We start from the raw sequence: 17,658 nt of genomic DNA on the forward strand, positions 1-17,658 counted from the left end.
GAAATGTCCTGGCCACTGCAAGATGTTTAAACAGCATCCTGGCCTCTGCCCACTAGATACTAGGCATTCTGTCCTCCAACCTCAGGTTGTGACCATGAGAAACACTTATGGATGTTACCAGCTATCCCTTGAACATAAAGTTGCCCCTGCTGAGAACCACTGATATAGATGACAGAGATGTGAATGTTCATGTAGACATTGATGTACCTGAGAGCCTAGGTCCTGGAGATGAAAATATGTCTGTAGATGAAAAAGATGTAAACCAAATGAAGTCTATGTGAAGACTATGTACTACAGAGGTAGACAATGATGTAAAGGCAGATACAAATAATGAACTCTGCTATGGTTTTTTGGGGGGTACCGGGGATTGAACTTTGGCGCTTGAACTTTGGCGCTTGCGCTTGTGCTTGCGCAGCAGGTGACGAAACCACTGAGCTAAATCCCTGGCCCTGCTATGGTTTGAATATGGCTTATTCCCACCAAAACACACGTTGAGGCTTAAGGTCTCAATGCTGCAGTGTTTGGGGGTGTGGCCTGGTGGAAGGGGTCTGTGGAGCCCTTAGGAAGGGATTAATATCTTCCTCACAGAATGTGTTAGCCATCATGGGAGTTCAACCCTGTTTTCTCTTTTCCCACTTGTTCTTCTGCTTTCTGCCATGAAATGAAACAGTATAAAATCCTCATTAGAAGCTGAGAAGTTTCCAGTGCTATGTTTTTAGGCTTCCTAGCATCCAGACCAGAAGCCAAGTAAACCTCGTTTATATAAACAACCCAGTGTCTTGCATTCTGTTACAGTTAACAGATCATGGACTGGGACAAGTCCTAAACACAGCTGTAGGTGATATATCTGATGTAGGTACAAATGCAAATTTTATAATCTAGGCAGGAAAATGTAGGTGCTGATAATACAGATGACATGGTTTAGGAGTAGGTGATGAGACAGAGATCTAGACTTGTCAATATAGCAAGAATTTTTTCAATTTGAATCTAAGCTATTTGAAAGTTGGGATGTATTAGTCAGTTTTCTCATTATTGGACACAATATCTGACACTCAGAACTTAAAGAAGGAAGGGTTTAATTTACCTCACAGTCGGGGGAATTCAGTCCATAGTCAGCTGGGTCCAAGGCAGGAACATCATGGCATGGTGGACCAAGCTGATTAGTTCATGGCAGCTAGAGAGCAGTGCCAGGGACAGCAGCAGGAGAGGGACCACATATAGTACCCAAAGTCAGGTCTCCATAATCCACCAGATACACCAGTGTGCTCACTGATCTGCTGGGCTTTTCTTAATCCAGTGAAGTTGACATAGGGTTAATAGCCACAGGGACCAAGTCTAATAATTGTTAACATCTTAGAGCAATTTGGAGATACTCATTAATAGTTTCTTGATTGTTTAATTAATTTGACCATGTAACAAATAAAGTCATCTTTCATATTAAGTAAGAAGATAGACTTGTGTCAGGAAAGTTTGTGGTAACTTAAAACTCCAAGTTTTTATAAATAAATATATGTAGGTAGACACTTAATATACCAGAAAGATATGGTACATATATTTTTGCAACATTTTATTATGAAAAATTCAAATATATAGAAAATAGGCAAAATTTTACAAATAACACCTGTATGCTTACCTTTTAGATTTTTGCCATGAACATTTACTATGCTTGCTTGTTTCATGTCTATCTAGCTGTTTTTGTCACTTTTCCATCACTGGGATAAAATACCCAACACCCACAATTTAAAGGACAGATTTATTTTGGCTCATGGTTTCAGAGGGTTCAGTCCACAGGCAGCTGGCTCCAAGTCAGAAATATCATGGTGAAATGGGATGGTAGAGGAAAGCTGCTCAATCTATGGCAGCCAGGAAGCAGAGAGAAAGGAAGAAGCCAGAGACAAGACTATACCCTTTCAGTTCATCTCTTTTGACCAGGCCCCACCCCTCCTAAACACATTCAGCTCTGAACTTAGCAAGGGATCACTGATGAGTACAGCACCCCTTGATCCAATCACCTTCCAAAAGCCCCACTTCTATACACACAGACTTTTGAGGGATATTTTAGATCTAAACCATAACATTGTTGATCGCCATTTATCTATCCATTAATTAATTATGTTTTGTTGATGCATTTCAAAGCAAGTTTTACATTTTTTTTTTTTGGTACCGGGGATTGAACTCGGGACCTTGCACTTGCGAGGCAGGTGGTGAAACTACTGAGCTAAATCCCCGGCTACATATGTTTTTAAAGTGCTTTCCTACAGGACTAAAGTCCACAAATGACTGAATTTGACTTCAGAGAGTTGCATATTATGATCTTGCATACTAACACGGTCATAGATTACTCATGGTGTTCTACAGAGCAAATCTTTGTAGGATCAAGGCAGTCACATGACATTTATTTAAAATTTGAATCTGGAATCCAAGCAAGGAGAAGTTCAGGGTTTATAAAGAGCAGACACTGAGAATAGCAAGTGGTGGCATTTGTCGGACTCTCCTTTGGGACTGGTAAGTGGCATCCTGTTAGTTGTTTAAGTGAGGTGTTATCTGGAGGGAGAGAAACTGCTCAAAATGATTTCTAAATGTCCTTTTTGATAGAGCCACCTGATTCTGAAATATCTCATTATACTAAGGTCTGGTACTTAGGTTACATAAAGGAAAAAGTAAACGATGAAAACCAGAAAGATATATTTCAGGATTTCTTCATTAACACAAAATCACAAGGTAAACCTCAGACAGTCTTTCAACTGACTTGGTAAATGTCAGAGAGAACAGAGCCAATATTTCTGCTTTAACTAACATCCCAGCCTCTTTCAGACATTGTTAAATTGCCGATTCATAGCTGACTGGCTCTTGGTTTAAGCAAATGCTATGCATAGTCCTGAAGGATCTCAACCTTTTTTCCCAGAAAACTATTCTGTTCCATCAAGATCATGGCTCTGTACCTAAGACCAATCATATTCAGCAAATTATAAATCTTTCCAAAACCTTCAAAGCTGACAAAGACCTGCCAAAAGCATAGTGGCTATGGGCTGCAGCATTTCCAAACAGCCAGGACATTTGCTGAGTGGAAGGACGTAGGAGTCAGTCAGTGAGTCAGTCATTCTAGGGCTAGGGCCAGAATCTGTGGGCTGTAATGAGTTACTGGGCAGGGTGGAAAGAGGACAAAACTGCAGAGTGACCCTGCAACATGCTGGATGGTTATTGTGCAGGAGTGAGATGAGCAAGTTGTACCAATTGGAAATTGGGTTTTGGTGGTAGCAGAGGTGGGGACCCTTTGACTGATTCTGGGAAGATTTCTGTTCGGTTTTGAATGAGTGGGGAACAACACAAAGTCTATCCATGTTTGGAGGATGAGGGTGAAAATACGGTGGCAAGTGCTGAGGGTGTCCTGTCTGTACCTCTTGGGCCTTAGCATTTTGAGCACATCAGCCTCACTTCCAACTGGCAGATTCTGTCTCTTTGCCCGAGGGTTTTGTCTGGTGGGCAAGGTCTGTTCTGTCCATGCATACAGCAGGCCAAAAGTGCTGGAGAATTAGTGCCTGCTCAGTTGTTGCCTTCAAATGAAGACTGATGGGAACTGGTGTTTAAATCCTTAGCTCCCACAATCCTTGTGCAGGACTGTCCACTGGTTCCCAGAGCTACCCAGTAGGATGAATCTCCAGTTGCCCGCATAAGTAACCTGCTTTCTAATGTACCTTTTACTGGCCTCCTTCCCTTCTTTGGCTTAGTTCCTATCCCTCTATTTGGATAAACAACTTGTACTTGAATTTTTGCCTCAGTGTGTTTCTGAGAGGAACATAAACTAGACACACAGCCAGTAGACACATTCTCTGAAGGTCTTTCTGGGTCATTATTTTCCATCTTGTAATCCGTTAAGGCCATTAGAAAGCAGAGAAGACAGGGCCTGCCAAGCACTTTTACCTCAGCCCAGAAAATGCAAGGGCACCTTTTCCTGGTAACAAAGAAACAGTGCCTTTGGGAACAGCTGTCACAGTGTCAGCTCTGGCCTTGTATTACTAAGCCACACAACAACACTCCCATTATGGAATTTGAGAGCCATCAGAAATACACTGAAAGAACAGTGGCAGAATCCTTACTGTATCTCATCAAATCTCCTATGTTCCATTTCATCTCTGCCCCAGTCCAATATATAGCAGGGGTGGGGGTAGGAAGTGCCTCCATAGATAATAGCTGTTAGCTGTCTAAATGCTAGCGGAAGCTCAAGTGTGTCACAGTCATTTGCCATTACAGGTGGTTATTTGGCATCTGCATGCCCTTTCCTTAGTGGTGTGGTTGGTGATGGGAAGCAGGATCTCCTTCCTACTATAGTCAGGAACCACACCAAATGTCCTTTCCCTGGACTTTACTTGCTTACCAGTTGAAAGTCATATAATCGAGACTCAGCAAATCAAATGTTCCCATTAGGACTTTTAATTTAGACTCAGGGCGTAGAATTCCATATAGCAGTGGTTATCTGGCTCCTGTGCTCAGCTGTGATGCTGTCCAACAGGCTGAGTGGCAGCAAGGCAAGAGTTAGGGGCATTCTAACCAAGCTGTCCCTGAAGCATGACCTTGGTTGTGTCCCAGCTGGCTAGTCTCCCTCAAATCTTGCCTGTTTCCAAAACCTGGTATCCAAATTTGCAACCAATTTTGTTAGCCACTTACTGTCCTTCCATAAAAATCAGCCAGAGTCCAATTCTCTCTTCTGCAACTCAGAGCCTTGCCTGCACAGAAATTGATGTCCCACAGTGCAGCCGAGTCTCCTCTGGGCTCTTGTCCAGGGGAAACCTAGATAGTTGTGGGGACCTTTGTTTCCTTTGTAGTGCTTGACTGCTTAATTGCTATGCTCTTGTCCTAAAGTTCTATGATTCTACACAAAGTGCTCTGGCCAGTAAAGTTTCAAAGATATCAGGGTTTCTGCATCCTTAGTGGTGGGAGTGAGGGTGTGGGAAAATGTGTCGTTGCGTGAAAACCACAGATGGGTCTGGTCCAAATCAAACCACTTGAGTGTCAACAGACGTTACATGCATGCATCGGTCCCCAAAGAAGTGAATGTGTCTGGCAAGCACCACTTTGGCATGTCAAGGCCAAGAAAACCAAGAGTTCATTTAATAATATTCACAGGTGACTGCTCTATAAATGGGCCTGTTGGGACAAAGAGTATCTCAGATGATAAGACAGTGAGAGATACTACTGGCAGCTTTACATGCAAAGCAATCTAAACAGTTCTGTAGTCCTGAAAACAAGTGTGGTGAGTGGGAAATGTGACTGTTAACATGTAAGTTACAGAGGGTTTTAAAAGCCTTCCTGTAAGCAAAGGGAGGGGTCACACTATGGCAAATGCAGAATAAAATAAAACAAAATAAAAAGTTGAAATATGATGGGTGAGAAAAACTTTCACAGTTAAAGGTCAACCAATCTATCTGGAAGGTGGTTTAAAATAGCTTTTCTTTTATATTTATTTATTTATTTATTTATTTATTGCTACCAGGGATTGAACTCATGACCCTGCACTTTCAAGGCAGGCATGGTGCCGCTGAGCTAAATCCCTGGCCCTAAAACAGCTTTTAGAGCAAAGGGAGTCTACCATAGTTCAAAAGGTGTTTAAGAGGTATATCAATCCAGTGCAACAGTAAATCCTTATTTGGATCCTGAGTAAAGCAAACCAACTGTAAGAAGACACTTGTGAGACAACTGGAAAAATTGAGCATGAACTAAATACTAGATGTTAAGAAATTACTGATGATTTTCTTGGGAGTCCTAGCACTATTTTGATTGTTAAAAAAAAGTCCTTATCCATTGGAGATACCAGTTGGACTTACAGGTGCAATAAAATAATGCCTGGGGTTTGCTTTAAAACACTCTAGTACAGTGCTACTCAAAGTGTGGTCTATGGATTGGTGCCAGTTTGCAAACTGCATGCTGTTGGTCTGTAATAAGTATGGAAATTGACAGTAAATATTTAGAAATGGCTATAATACTTTGACACTGCTAGGGCATCAAAGCAGTGATTAGTGCACTTTTCTCTTGCCCAGTAGAGCTAGTTTGGGTACTTTCAAACTTGTGGGCATGGTGCAGTGGGTGTGGCATGGGCGTGAACTGTGCTGACCTTGGGCTACAAAAAATGGGAGATCAATCAAGAAGCCTCCCCACACACTGATAGCTTTAGAGGCAGTAACTTAATATACACACAAAGGGAGGGGAATTGATGGAAAAGAACAGCAGGAAGCTGATGGCTGATTAGCACATGGGGCTCACAATACAATATCCTCTACTTTCGTGAATATTTGGTATATCATTTGGTATATTACAATATTCTCAAATCTCAACCTGGAAATGAAGGCATCTTAAATATTTGCATCTAAATGCATGTTTATATCTAAACATACAGCATATGTGTGTGTTTCAAATCGAGTAAGGTAGAAATGATACACAGAACCCTTAGCTTACATAGGGATTATATGCAATGATTCAAATATAACTTTCTTACTTTACAAAAGGAGTTTTAGGTAAACAAAGAGAAGTTTGTTGGATCATGAGCATGGTAAGCTTTTATTATATAATAAACTCAGATTATATAATGAACTCCTTGAGGCTAGGGATCCTGTGAGACATCACTTCTGTTTCCATAGCACTCAGCCCTGGTACTGCAGAGTAAATGGGGCTTAATAAACATTGGTTGATAGGCTATGCTCAGGAAATGAATTGTTATGAACAGTGGTTTAATTCTCCATCCAATAACTCCATGCTGCTCAATCAATTTGAAAATCAGTTTCCGAATCCACCCTCTTGGAGATTTGTCACAGAATGTTTGAGCTGGAAGGGCATCCGGAACTGTGCTAATGTCCTCATTTTCCAGATGCAGAAATGAGGTCCACAGGATTTGTATGAGCCTTGCTCAATGACCTGTTTGTTAATGGCACTGTTGTTGCCTCTCATGCCTGCAATTGGACTCTTCCTTCTGCCATGATGTCTCTCAGAGGTGCAAACCTACCTCCCATTCCAGCTGCTTGTTCTTGGTTTTAAAATTATATGGTTTCCATTGTGGAAGGGAAAGAGGTTGTCAAGCTGACTCTATCAGTAGCTGGACAGGAGATGTGAATGCACAACAAATTCATACCATCAATCAGTGTCCCCAGCCAGCACTGACCCATGCCTGATGTTGGTAGAATAAGCAATCTGGCCTTCAGAAACTTTGTCTATTCAGAGAAGGAAAATGTCCATATGCTAGCAGCTAAAAGATGGCCCTGTTATGTAGGATTAAAAGTATAAATGAGTGGTTGGGTAGAACCAACCAACGCTTTGGAGGGTCAACTCCAAGGAATGTGGGAGGAGCTTGGGAGGGGGTGGGATCAGATCCCCTCAGTGATTCGGGAAGATCAGTATGGGAGCAAGTGTGGGAGAGGCTGGGACAGGGAGAGCTGGAGGCAGGCAGAACCCTGAGCAGGGCTTAGGGAGACAAAAATCTGAAGCAGGTAATGGCAATTGGCTGAGAAAGCAAAGACAAATCCAAGAGCTCTCAGCACTATACAAATATGAACTGATTTGCACTTCCTGAATTAAGTCCTATTGGTAAATACTGTTTTACAGATGAGGAAGCTGAGACACACAGTAAATATAATTTACATGTCTAAGGACACACACTGAATAAATGACAGAGTCAAATTCACATCCAAACAGTCTGGCTCCTGCATCTCAGCTCTAAACCACCATTTGGTTTAGAGTCATAACGAAAGCACACTTTATCCAGCCCAAGTGATGTAGGAAATATTAATGTCAATGATGATTTAGAGACATCCAATAAGACTGTTGGCCTGCGGGAAAGAGGATACACTTGGTTTTATTAAAACATGTTGCTTATGGTGACAAGGACATGTGTGACTAGAATGTCCCATGGGAAATTAGAGCTATCAGACAGGAACTTGGTAAAGACTTGGAATTTGGTAGATAGATGATAATCGAAGTTTTGAAAGAGGAGCAGTCCAAAAAAAGGGCACGTGTGAAGTCAAACACTGGGAAATTGCTGGTGCTTGGCTATTTGGACCAAGAGAAAATGGTTTCATATGGTTCAACCTGAACTCAAGACTGCCTCAGGGAAAGAAGAGAGGTCCAGGGCAGGAGAGAAAAGAAGTAACCATCAGGCTAAGGGATAAAGACGGGGGGTGGAGAACAGCCTGCCTGTGCAAGCACATTATTTACTTTAAAACTGAATTTTTGTTTATTTTTGAATAGGCAAGATGTCCATACGGCTGATATTTCAAAAAGCATTTATTTTATCCATTAGCATTACCAGGTACAGGCAACAGAATCCTCCCCAGCTAGTTTAAGCAGGAAAAGGATTTGCTAGAAATGCACCAAAATGTTGAAAGGGCTGGAGGGATAAATTATAGGCTGGGATTCCAGTAACAATTCAAGTCACACCACAGAATTAGTATGACAAGGGAGCTCTGGCTGCCCCACTCCTGTGCCAGCTCTGGCCTGCATATCTTTCTTATCCTCGCCAAGCTGAGTCACCCACTTTTGCCAAGAAGCTACTGCCACCCCTGCTAGTGTCAGAAATACGCTGCTCCCTATTCCTCCAGCTCCAACCAAATACATGCCCCCTGCCCCGCCTGTTTCTTCACAGGTCACTTCAAGTCCCACACTTGTGTCTGGTTAGTGGAAGCCAAGTCATGTGTCTGTAGCACACTAGCAAAGGAAGCTGGGAAAGGTGTATTCCCAAGGCTGGAAAATTTCTAAATGTGGAGAGGTATTAAAATATATTTGGGCAGATGAAAATGATAGATGTCCATGAAGAAAAATAGGGCTGGGATGTAGCTCAGTGGCACAGAGCCTGCCTAGCAAGTGCAAGGTCCTGAGTTCGATCTCTGGTACGAGAGAGAGAGAGAGAGAGAGAGAGAGAGAGAGAGAGAGAGAGAGAGTTAAAAAATTTCCCCATCCTTTGTGAAAGGTAATTTCAAAAGTGGCACCCAATGAGTCCCACATCCTTCTGTTCACACCTGTGTGTAGTCGCCACCCGTGGTAACTCTGAGCATGGCTGTGTGATGTGATTTGGCCAGTGGCATGCCAGCAGTGGGTTGAAGAATGCTTTGTGCAGGGGGGCAAGGGCACCCTCTTGGAACTACCTCTATCCCATGCCCAGTGGATAGCCAGCCCCAACTGCTGGACCTGCAAGGTCATGTTAGAGCACTCCGCACCAGCTGAGCTGCATGAGTCACCCCAACTAAGTGGCCAGCTAAATCTGGCACAAGTTGTTGACCCTCAAAATTTTTTAAAGTAAACTTTAAATTTTGTGGTAATTAGATTCATGTACAGGTCTAAGACATAATAGAGATCCTATATATACACTTCATCCAGTTTCCCTCAGGATATTATTATGCAAAATCATGGTATACTATCACAAGCAGGATATTGCCTTTGATAGACAGATCTTGTTCGGATGCCGCCACTTGACTCATACTCATGTATATATTTAGTCCTATGCAGTTTCGCCGCGTGTAGGCTCATATACCCACTGCCACACAGAACAGTGGTGTGTCTGATTTGTAAGGTTTATTCAGTTTCACTGATTGTTTTTTGAAGAACCAGATTTTGGTTTCATTGATTTGTGATTTTTTTGTTGTTGTCAGTTTTATTGATTTCTGCTCTCATTTGTATTATTTCCCACTTTCTGCTTAGTTTGGATTTATTTTGCTGTTCTTTTTCTAATTTCTTGAGGTAGGAACTTAAATTATGGGTATGCTTTCCTCGCGTCTAGTGTAAGCATCTACTGCTATAAATTTCCTGTTTAGCACTGTATTAGCTGCACCTCACTGTTATATTTCTTCATTTTCATTCATTTCAATGTCCTCCCCACCCCTACTTTGAGACTTTAGTCCTGGATCTGTGGGTTTGGAAGTTTTTTGTTTAACTTGTTTGGAAGTGTGCTGTTCAATTTTCAAGTGTTTGAAGATACTCTTACAGTCTTCTCTTAGTGATTTCCAGCTTCATTCCAACACAGAGGCTTTTTAACAAGTTCTACTGCGTTCTGAAGTTGTGGTGGACAAGGGGCTTTACTTTCCAGAGAGATGGTGCTGGTCACTGTGGTGACTGGATGGGACTTCTCCTGAGCAGCAGTGCCAGCGGAGGCTGAATTAGAAAAGGATAAGTACTGAGCGTGAATAAGTGGGGCCACTCACACTTTCACCACACCCTGTAACTCACCAAGCATGTTCAGGCATACTTTGCATGCTTATAATGAGCAGTTACTGGCCCACGAGAGCCTCATAAGGATTCTGAGACATAGCAATCACCTCACATCTGTAACTTGCAGATAAGGAAAGAGACCCAGAGAAATCAAGTGAATAAGCTGGGGATGCACAGTGGCAGAGCCAGGTCTTCTTTGTCTCCAACTTCTACCACTTTACTGTGTCTTAGCTATTTCCTGGGTCCAGGAGATGTGGCCAAAGGGAAGAGGAGGTGCTGGACAGAAGCAAACTATGAATAGGTAGGGCTTTTGTGTATGTGTGTGTGTATAGATGTGTGTTGTGTATGCATGTGTGTGTGTGTTTAAAGATAAAGAAGGCCTGTAAGTATATGATAGAAAAGGAAGAGGAAGAAGGAGGTGTCTGAAGATACAAGATGGTAGAAAAACTAGAACAGGTGAGTTAGGGATTACTGCATCCTTGCTGCCAGGGATTCTAACCAGAGCGTCTGACAAGAGCACAGTTTAGATCCAAATGTTTCTCACACCTTCTAGAGAGAAGTCCTTTGGGAGCACTTACAAAGGCAACCAGAAAACTTTGACCATTTTGTAGGGAACAGGGAAAGGGGACATTACTAGAACCTCTGTAGTAAGTCCTAGTTTCCTTCGAGGCATGGCAGCATAAGGCGAATTACAGGAAAGGTAGAAAAATAAGACTTTGAGAAGAAGCTGAGCTTTGGGTCTGATCAGGGCTGCTCTGGGCGGCAAAGACGAAAGCCCCAGCTTACCGCACCTGGAGAAACAAATGTAACAAATGACTTGCAGAGAGTTCAGCACATCCAAGCAAACGAGATGTAATAATCCAAGAACAATGAGGAACTGAGTAGATGAAGATTTTGTTCCTCCCAGGATGTCTTCAGCTGGTGTAATCTTGTCCTGGAGAATCACAGCATCACCGGATCATTGAGTCTCAGTTGTGACCCAAGGCCAAAATGGAATTATGTCTCAGAAAGACATAGCTGGGCTGTAGGCAGGAGAACTAGGCCTAATCAAATGATTTTTCCCTAAAATTATGTAGCATTGCTCCCGACACCATTTGGATAAACACAAATCCCATTCTTATGAAATAATCCATGGTGTTTAAGACGTTTGACAGTAAGCTCCAAAGGCTCAAGGAAGTAGAAGAGAAGATAACAGAGGGCAGGGATGCTAAGACTGTGTTTTCCACACATCCACCACCCAGAGAGACAGCAGATGGAAAGGATTCACTTGGGGGAATTTGGAAAACTCTTGGTTCAGTTGCTGGTAAAACCACTATCTCCAGTACACAGCTCTCAGGGATTTAACAAAAAAATGCAATGATAGAATAAGACCAGTGGGTTTCAAACCAGCACCCAGGCCTGCCCTAGTCCACAGCACATCCGTAGAGAAAAATCCCTTACATCAAAGGGGCTCTTATTCGGATCACCTTAATGTTCTTTCTCTGATAGTAAACTTGTCCATGAGGACTGTGCTCAACTCAGAGGGAGGATGATATTCCCTGGGAGAGGAAAGCAGAGTCTTGGAGGGCCAAGCACTGGGAAGTGACCCAAGCGAATAGGACTGGGGAGGGGAAAGAAGCAAACAAGTATGTAGAGTCCAAAAGCAGCAAAAAGTGGGCTGGTTTGTCCTGTATTTGGATGTATCCAACCAACAACACGCAAATGAAACTGATCAAGTCTGCTTCACTTTGCTTCTGTTGAAGCACTTTATTTATTTATTTATTTATTTTGGTACTGGGGATCGAAGTCGGGTCCTACCACTTCGCAGCAGGCAGCGAAAACACTGAGCTAAATCCCCAGCCCTATTGAAGCACTTTAAAGTGAATTGTACTAAGCCATTTTACCTCCAAATCCTTCAAGAGATGCCTCTAATACACAGAGACATCTTCCTGTGTTTTGCTTGATGACTGCAAATGGCTGAGCACCAGTGTCTGTTGCATGAGGTTTACCAGGCAGGGAGAACAAAATAGAGCTCGTGTTCCTCTGACAGGGTGGGGGAATGTAATGCTGCATTATTATTACACTTCTTTGGGGTAATCAAGTCATGAAGTTAAGGCTCACGGTGCTGTGGGACTATATAAAAGGGAGACCCTCCCAGTGGTAGTGGGAGGTGAAGGAAAGGGTGAAGAGAAAATACTTCTCTCAGGAAGGGACCTTCTTGGCAGAAGGAACTACACATGGGATGGCCCTGAGAAGAAAGGGCAGCGTGGTAGAACAGGAAGTAAGTATGGGCTCCAGGGTCACCTCTCCTACCCAGTAGCTCCTTGTCCTCAGCTTCCCTGTCTGTAAAATGGGTCTGATAACAGTGGTGTTTGAAATGATAGTCAACATTTAGTAAGCATTCGACCACCTTACCTTAAAACATGTTGGTTAAGGGTGTGGCCAAAGCCACCACTAACTCAAGGGCAAGAAGAAACATGGCAGGAAGTAGGTCTATATTTTTAATTTTCAGCTATATTTTCATTGCCCACACTTTCACCTAAGAGTGCCTATGTCCCCACATCTTTGTCAACAGTAGGTAGGACTGGGCCGGGGATTTAGCTCAGTGGTTCCACCTGCCTCGAAAGTGCAAGGTCCTGAGTTCGATCTCTGATACCAGAAAAAAAGGGAACAAATAAAAAGGGTATATTTTCTCACAAAACCACAATACCATTACACAGATATATCTTTGACTCTAAAGTTGTTAATTCTTTTGTCATCCAAACTGTCTGACTTTTGTTTTGCACCTCCATCTGTTTTAGGAAGGACTTCCTCGTGCAAAGATTATAAAAATGCTTACCTACACTGTCATCTGTGACTTTTTTTTTTTTTGTACCAGGGATCAAACTCGGGTCCTTGCGCTTGGGCAGCAGACGGCAAAACCACTGAGCTAAATCCCCAGCCCACATCTGTGACTTTTATAGTGGGGTTTTTTTTTATATATTTAGATCCTCAAACCGTCTGGAATTTATTTTTGTACAGAATTTGAGGTGCAGAGCTTACCATTTGTTAGACATTCATTCTTCAGCAACACTTTGAAATGTTATCCTTAACAAATTCTAAGTTGCTATAACTATAGCAACCCATCTTATTTTCTTGCTTAAAATCTTCTAATTGTTCCCCACGGTCCTTAGAATAAAATACAAATTCCTTACCCTGACCTAGAGACTGCTTCTGAAATTCATCTCCCACCCTGTCCTCCACGGGGCTTCAAGCCCGGCCAGGCTGAGCTCTGTACTAACTCGACGCACGGCTCCCAGCTCCCCCAGCTTCGCGCCCAGCCCCTGCGCCACTGTTGCTGCCCCTGCACCTCCAGTGTCACTGTCCCAGGCTGCCAGAGGCCGCTCAGTGCACTGTGCCCGCCCCTGAGTCACCACATCCGCCCGTGTGGTCCCCAGGGCGCTCCTCACTACCCGAAATTACTCTTCCTCTGTGTTGGGAAAGCGGAAGAGCTTCAAGATCGGTTTAGCAGCTGCAGCCCCACTTGTAGCAGTCGTTCGAAGGGGTGGAACGGATGAGTTGTTGGTTCAAAAAAGGTGCGCTCTTACGATTTTGACAGAGGCTGCCGAGTTGCCCTGAGAAAGGCCAGACCAGTTCCCCTTCCTGCACCTCCACCTCGCCAAAATGCAAAAGTCAAGAAACCAGGCAAAAACAAAGGCCATCTTGTTCTAAATTGCAGTTCTTTACATCTAAGTTTAATTGGGCATGATTTCATATTAGCCATATCTATGTCTATCTTCTATCTACGTACCTATCTGGACAGTTCCCAGCTTATAATGCTTTGACTTACAATTTTAAATATTTATGATGGTAAAAAAGTGATATGCAGGGCCGGGGATTTAGCTCAGTGGTTCCGCTGCCTGCCTAGTATGCGCAAGGACCCGAGTTCGATCCCTGGTACCAAAAAAAAAAAAAAAAGTGATATGCATTCAGAATAAGCAGAACTTCAAATTTAGAATTTTTATCTTTTCCCAGGCCTGGGATATCTGATGCTGTCTTGAAATGCTGGCCAGCTGCAGAGCCACAGCTCCAATCCCATGCATTCCTAAGGTGAACAACCACTGTTCTACAGTGCACTGTACTGCTAAGCTGTGATGCTTCGTAGGCTAAGTGTATGAAATACATTTTTGCCTTACAATATTTTCAACTGATAATGGGTTTATAAGGACATGAACCCACCATAAACCGAGGAGCATTTATATGGGGTTTCCCCCCTAACTTCCTGTTCATGTCCTTTGCCAATTTTTCCTCTTTGGTTGTTTTCCCAATGATTTGTATGAACTCTGTTTGTTGAAGAAAAAGAGACTCTGTTTGATCTTATTATGATAAATATATATATATATGTTGCCTGCAGAAGTTTTATATTTTTATTTATTTATTTATTTAGTACCGGGAATCAAACTCAGGACCTTGTGCTTGTCAGGCAGGTGAGGCACCAATGAGCTAAATCCCCAGCCCAGAAGTTTTATGTTTTAGGTAGTCAATTTCATCAAATTTTCAGTTTTTTAAACCATCCTTAGAGATATTCCAAGATAACTCCCTCCATCTATCTATCTCATATATATGTGTATATAAATTATATATATGTATATACATACTATATACTTATAACTTATGTTTTAGCCTGGCATTTTTGTGATTTTTACTTTGAAATTTTTAATCCATCTGGAATTACTTTTGGTATGAGACATGAGATGAAAAATCCAGCCTTTTTACTCTCTTCCCAAAGTGGGGAGCCAATTACACTAAGATCATTGCTAACAACACTCCCTTTTCCTTATGGGTTTGAAATGCCGCTTTCACCATCCACAGTACTCAATTTCTACCCGCACTGAGATGTATCCCTTCCTAGACTCTTTTCCTTTGATGTGTCTATTTCTGTTTTGTTGCTCCTTCTGTCATAGAGTTAAAATATTTTTATGTTTGTTGGGGCTACTCTTTTCTTTTCAGTTTTCTGGATATCCATACATGTCTTGCTTTTTTAAAAGAATTTGCGTTGTGACTACAGGATAAGGAGAGATGAAGACAGGCACCAGCTGGTCTGGTGGACGCTTCTCCCTGTGGCGGCGGGGAGGGAGTGCAGACATTATGTACCCCACAGCATTCCAAACTGCAGCCACTTTCCCTATACCACTTTTTTCATTTTTGACATATCTCTGTGTTACTTGCTTTATTATTAATTCTTAAATTACAGTACTTTAAAATGTTTAAATACTTATATTGAGCTCATTCTACATAGCATCTGTGAAAGCATGGATTTGATATAGTACTTACATACTGAACTGAACAGATCAACAATTAAAATAAACCTTGTTTGTCCATGTGGCATCTAACATGACTGTGTGTTCCCAGCAAGCAGAGAAACACTGGCCAGAGCACTGCCACTTAGATGGGGCCCAGGCAGCTGGCTGGTTCTCCCTGTCACTCAGGCAAAAACCTGGTTGTACAGGCGATGGGTGTGTGAAAATCATCCTGGTGTTCACTTATATGATATGCACTTTTCTGTATAACTATACTCCAATAAAATGTTTTAAAAGCTTTGAAAGTCTCACAAGTCTTGCTGCATTGTTTTGTGCTAATTGCTGGTAATAAGATGTGTTATCTGTGCCCTTGAACAGGTTAGACAAAGAGGCGAAGTAGGGGGATGGCTCTTGGAAGACACGTGCTTAGCATGTACAAGGACCTGGGCTGGGTTTCAGTCCAGCACCACTGGCCACCCTAAGCAATAGACTAATGAAATGGAAAACACTGCTCTAATTTAACATGCCAGTAATAGTTCTCTTTAGAGTACTGATACTTCTGCAAGCAAATTCGTCTTCACCAAGGGCCCCATAGGTCTGAGAAGGGCTACAGATTCATAGGCCAGCCACAATGTTCATGGGATGAAAAGATGTCAGCAAAGTTATCAGTAGGGTCAAATTAGACAATAATGTCAAAGGCCAGAGCCTTGGTATCCTTATCTTTTAACCTTTATTAAAGGTTTCCAGAGATAAATGGAAAATGTTACCCTCACCTCACAGAGATCAAATTAAGGAGTAGGGCTGCAGAGAATCAAATATCTTATACTGGGCTGTCACAAACACTTACTCAGATACGAGTAACACACACCACACCCTTCTACCCTAAGGTGATTCTGGCTTTTAGGCTTCTACACTCTCAGCTTTCATCGTCTTCCAGCTGCTGAATACCCTGGGCACTCATGTTAATGAAGATTATAAGTTTTCTGATGTAAAATAGAAGCCGCTGCTTTCCAACATGGACATCTAAATAGATGCATGTTTTTACTCTAAAAACAGTATAAAATAATCCATTTTCCTTTTGTTGGTAGCCATGGAGACTAATTGCAAATATTTCAGTGGCTGAATAACACAAAAGATGACAACACTCTTCAAGGGCATCTATTAATATGCTTCACACCAAGAAACAATAAAAACAGCAACCTTAAAAAGTAACCTACAGGTTTTCAATTACAAGTCCCACTGGGTCTCTCGATTATTTGGGGGCCAATGAATAGGGGGAGGCAGGCAATTGCTTGTCAGAGGAGATCTTGCAGTCTTGCTTTCTCCAGGGCCTGTTGAAGGCCTACTCATCTCCAATTTCCTGCCATATAGGTCTCCATCTACTTCTGTCTCTGCCCTTCAGTTCAGAACCATTTCTAGCCTCTCATCTTCCCTGAACTAAAGGCTTTTGTGCATTGTTGCTAACTTTAAAAGGCTTCTCTCCATCCAAGAGTCCCCAAGATACCTTCCTAAGAGGGTGCCCTCACATACATTTATTTATTTATTTATTTATTTATTTATTTATTTATTTATTTATTTTTGGTACCAAGGACCTTCCACTTGTGAGGCAGGTGGTGGCACCACTGAGCTAAATCCCCAGCCCCTCTCACTTTTAACTTACACTTTCAGCCTGCCCCATGTGCATAATTCTATTTCTGGAAAGCTTCTGGAGTCTTCTGTCATTTAAACTTCACCTCCAGTTTCTCAAAATCTAATTGCAGAGTTGCAGCTTTTGTTGTTTCCCCAAACAAGTGATGTAACCCTTTGTGTCCACGGAATCCTCCTGAACCATCAAACCAGGGATTAGTATAAGGCTTCCAATTACAAAGAGCCCGGTACCAGGTGATGTAATTCTACCAAGAGTCTCAGACCAGGGTTTAAGACACAACCCGCAGAGTGGAGCATCTGCCAGTGCTAGCCTGCAGACTACTCAGAACTCGGGCCTGGAGGACGGGCAGGGCAGCCCTATTCTGAGAGGTTGTTCTGAGCTCTAGGTACAGGACAAAGATGGGGCAGGGGTGAGGGCTCACTGCTCGGAGGATGACAGAGAATGGGCAGCAGACAGCAGAAGACAAAAACAACAAGAGGAAGGAGGACCCAGCCAGGCACAGGACTCCTTACTCACTTCAGGTGCAAACTGATGAGGCCACACAGTGTAGCCTCCCAGCTCCTAACT

The 17,658-nt window shown here is 42.5% G+C and overlaps 2 protein-coding genes across 8 annotated transcripts in view; both read right to left on the bottom strand.

Moving 5' to 3' along the window:
* The window catches only part of Chgb (chromogranin B), a 45,544-nt gene that overhangs the window by 27,006 nt on the left and 880 nt on the right, over positions 1 to 17,658 (bottom strand). The gene's annotated exons all lie outside the window — the stretch shown is intronic.
* Positions 1 to 17,658, bottom strand: part of Shld1 (shieldin complex subunit 1) — a 127,976-nt gene that overhangs the window by 19,193 nt on the left and 91,125 nt on the right. The window contains exon 4 of one of the 7 annotated variants that reach the window (XM_087188687.1): positions 1,553 to 10,128. The exons of the other annotated variants lie outside the window; for them this stretch is intronic. The gene's annotated coding sequence lies outside the window, so the exon portion shown is untranslated. Of the gene's footprint in view, positions 1 to 1,552; positions 10,129 to 17,658 lie in introns of those variants that run through there. 7 annotated transcript variants of the gene reach the window in all.

The sequence above is a fragment of the Heterocephalus glaber genome, unplaced genomic scaffold (genome assembly GCF_053883595.1).
Source record: "Heterocephalus glaber isolate CG9 unplaced genomic scaffold, H.glaber_assembly_v1.0 deba00001532, whole genome shotgun sequence".
NCBI lineage: Eukaryota > Metazoa > Chordata > Mammalia > Rodentia > Bathyergidae > Heterocephalus > Heterocephalus glaber.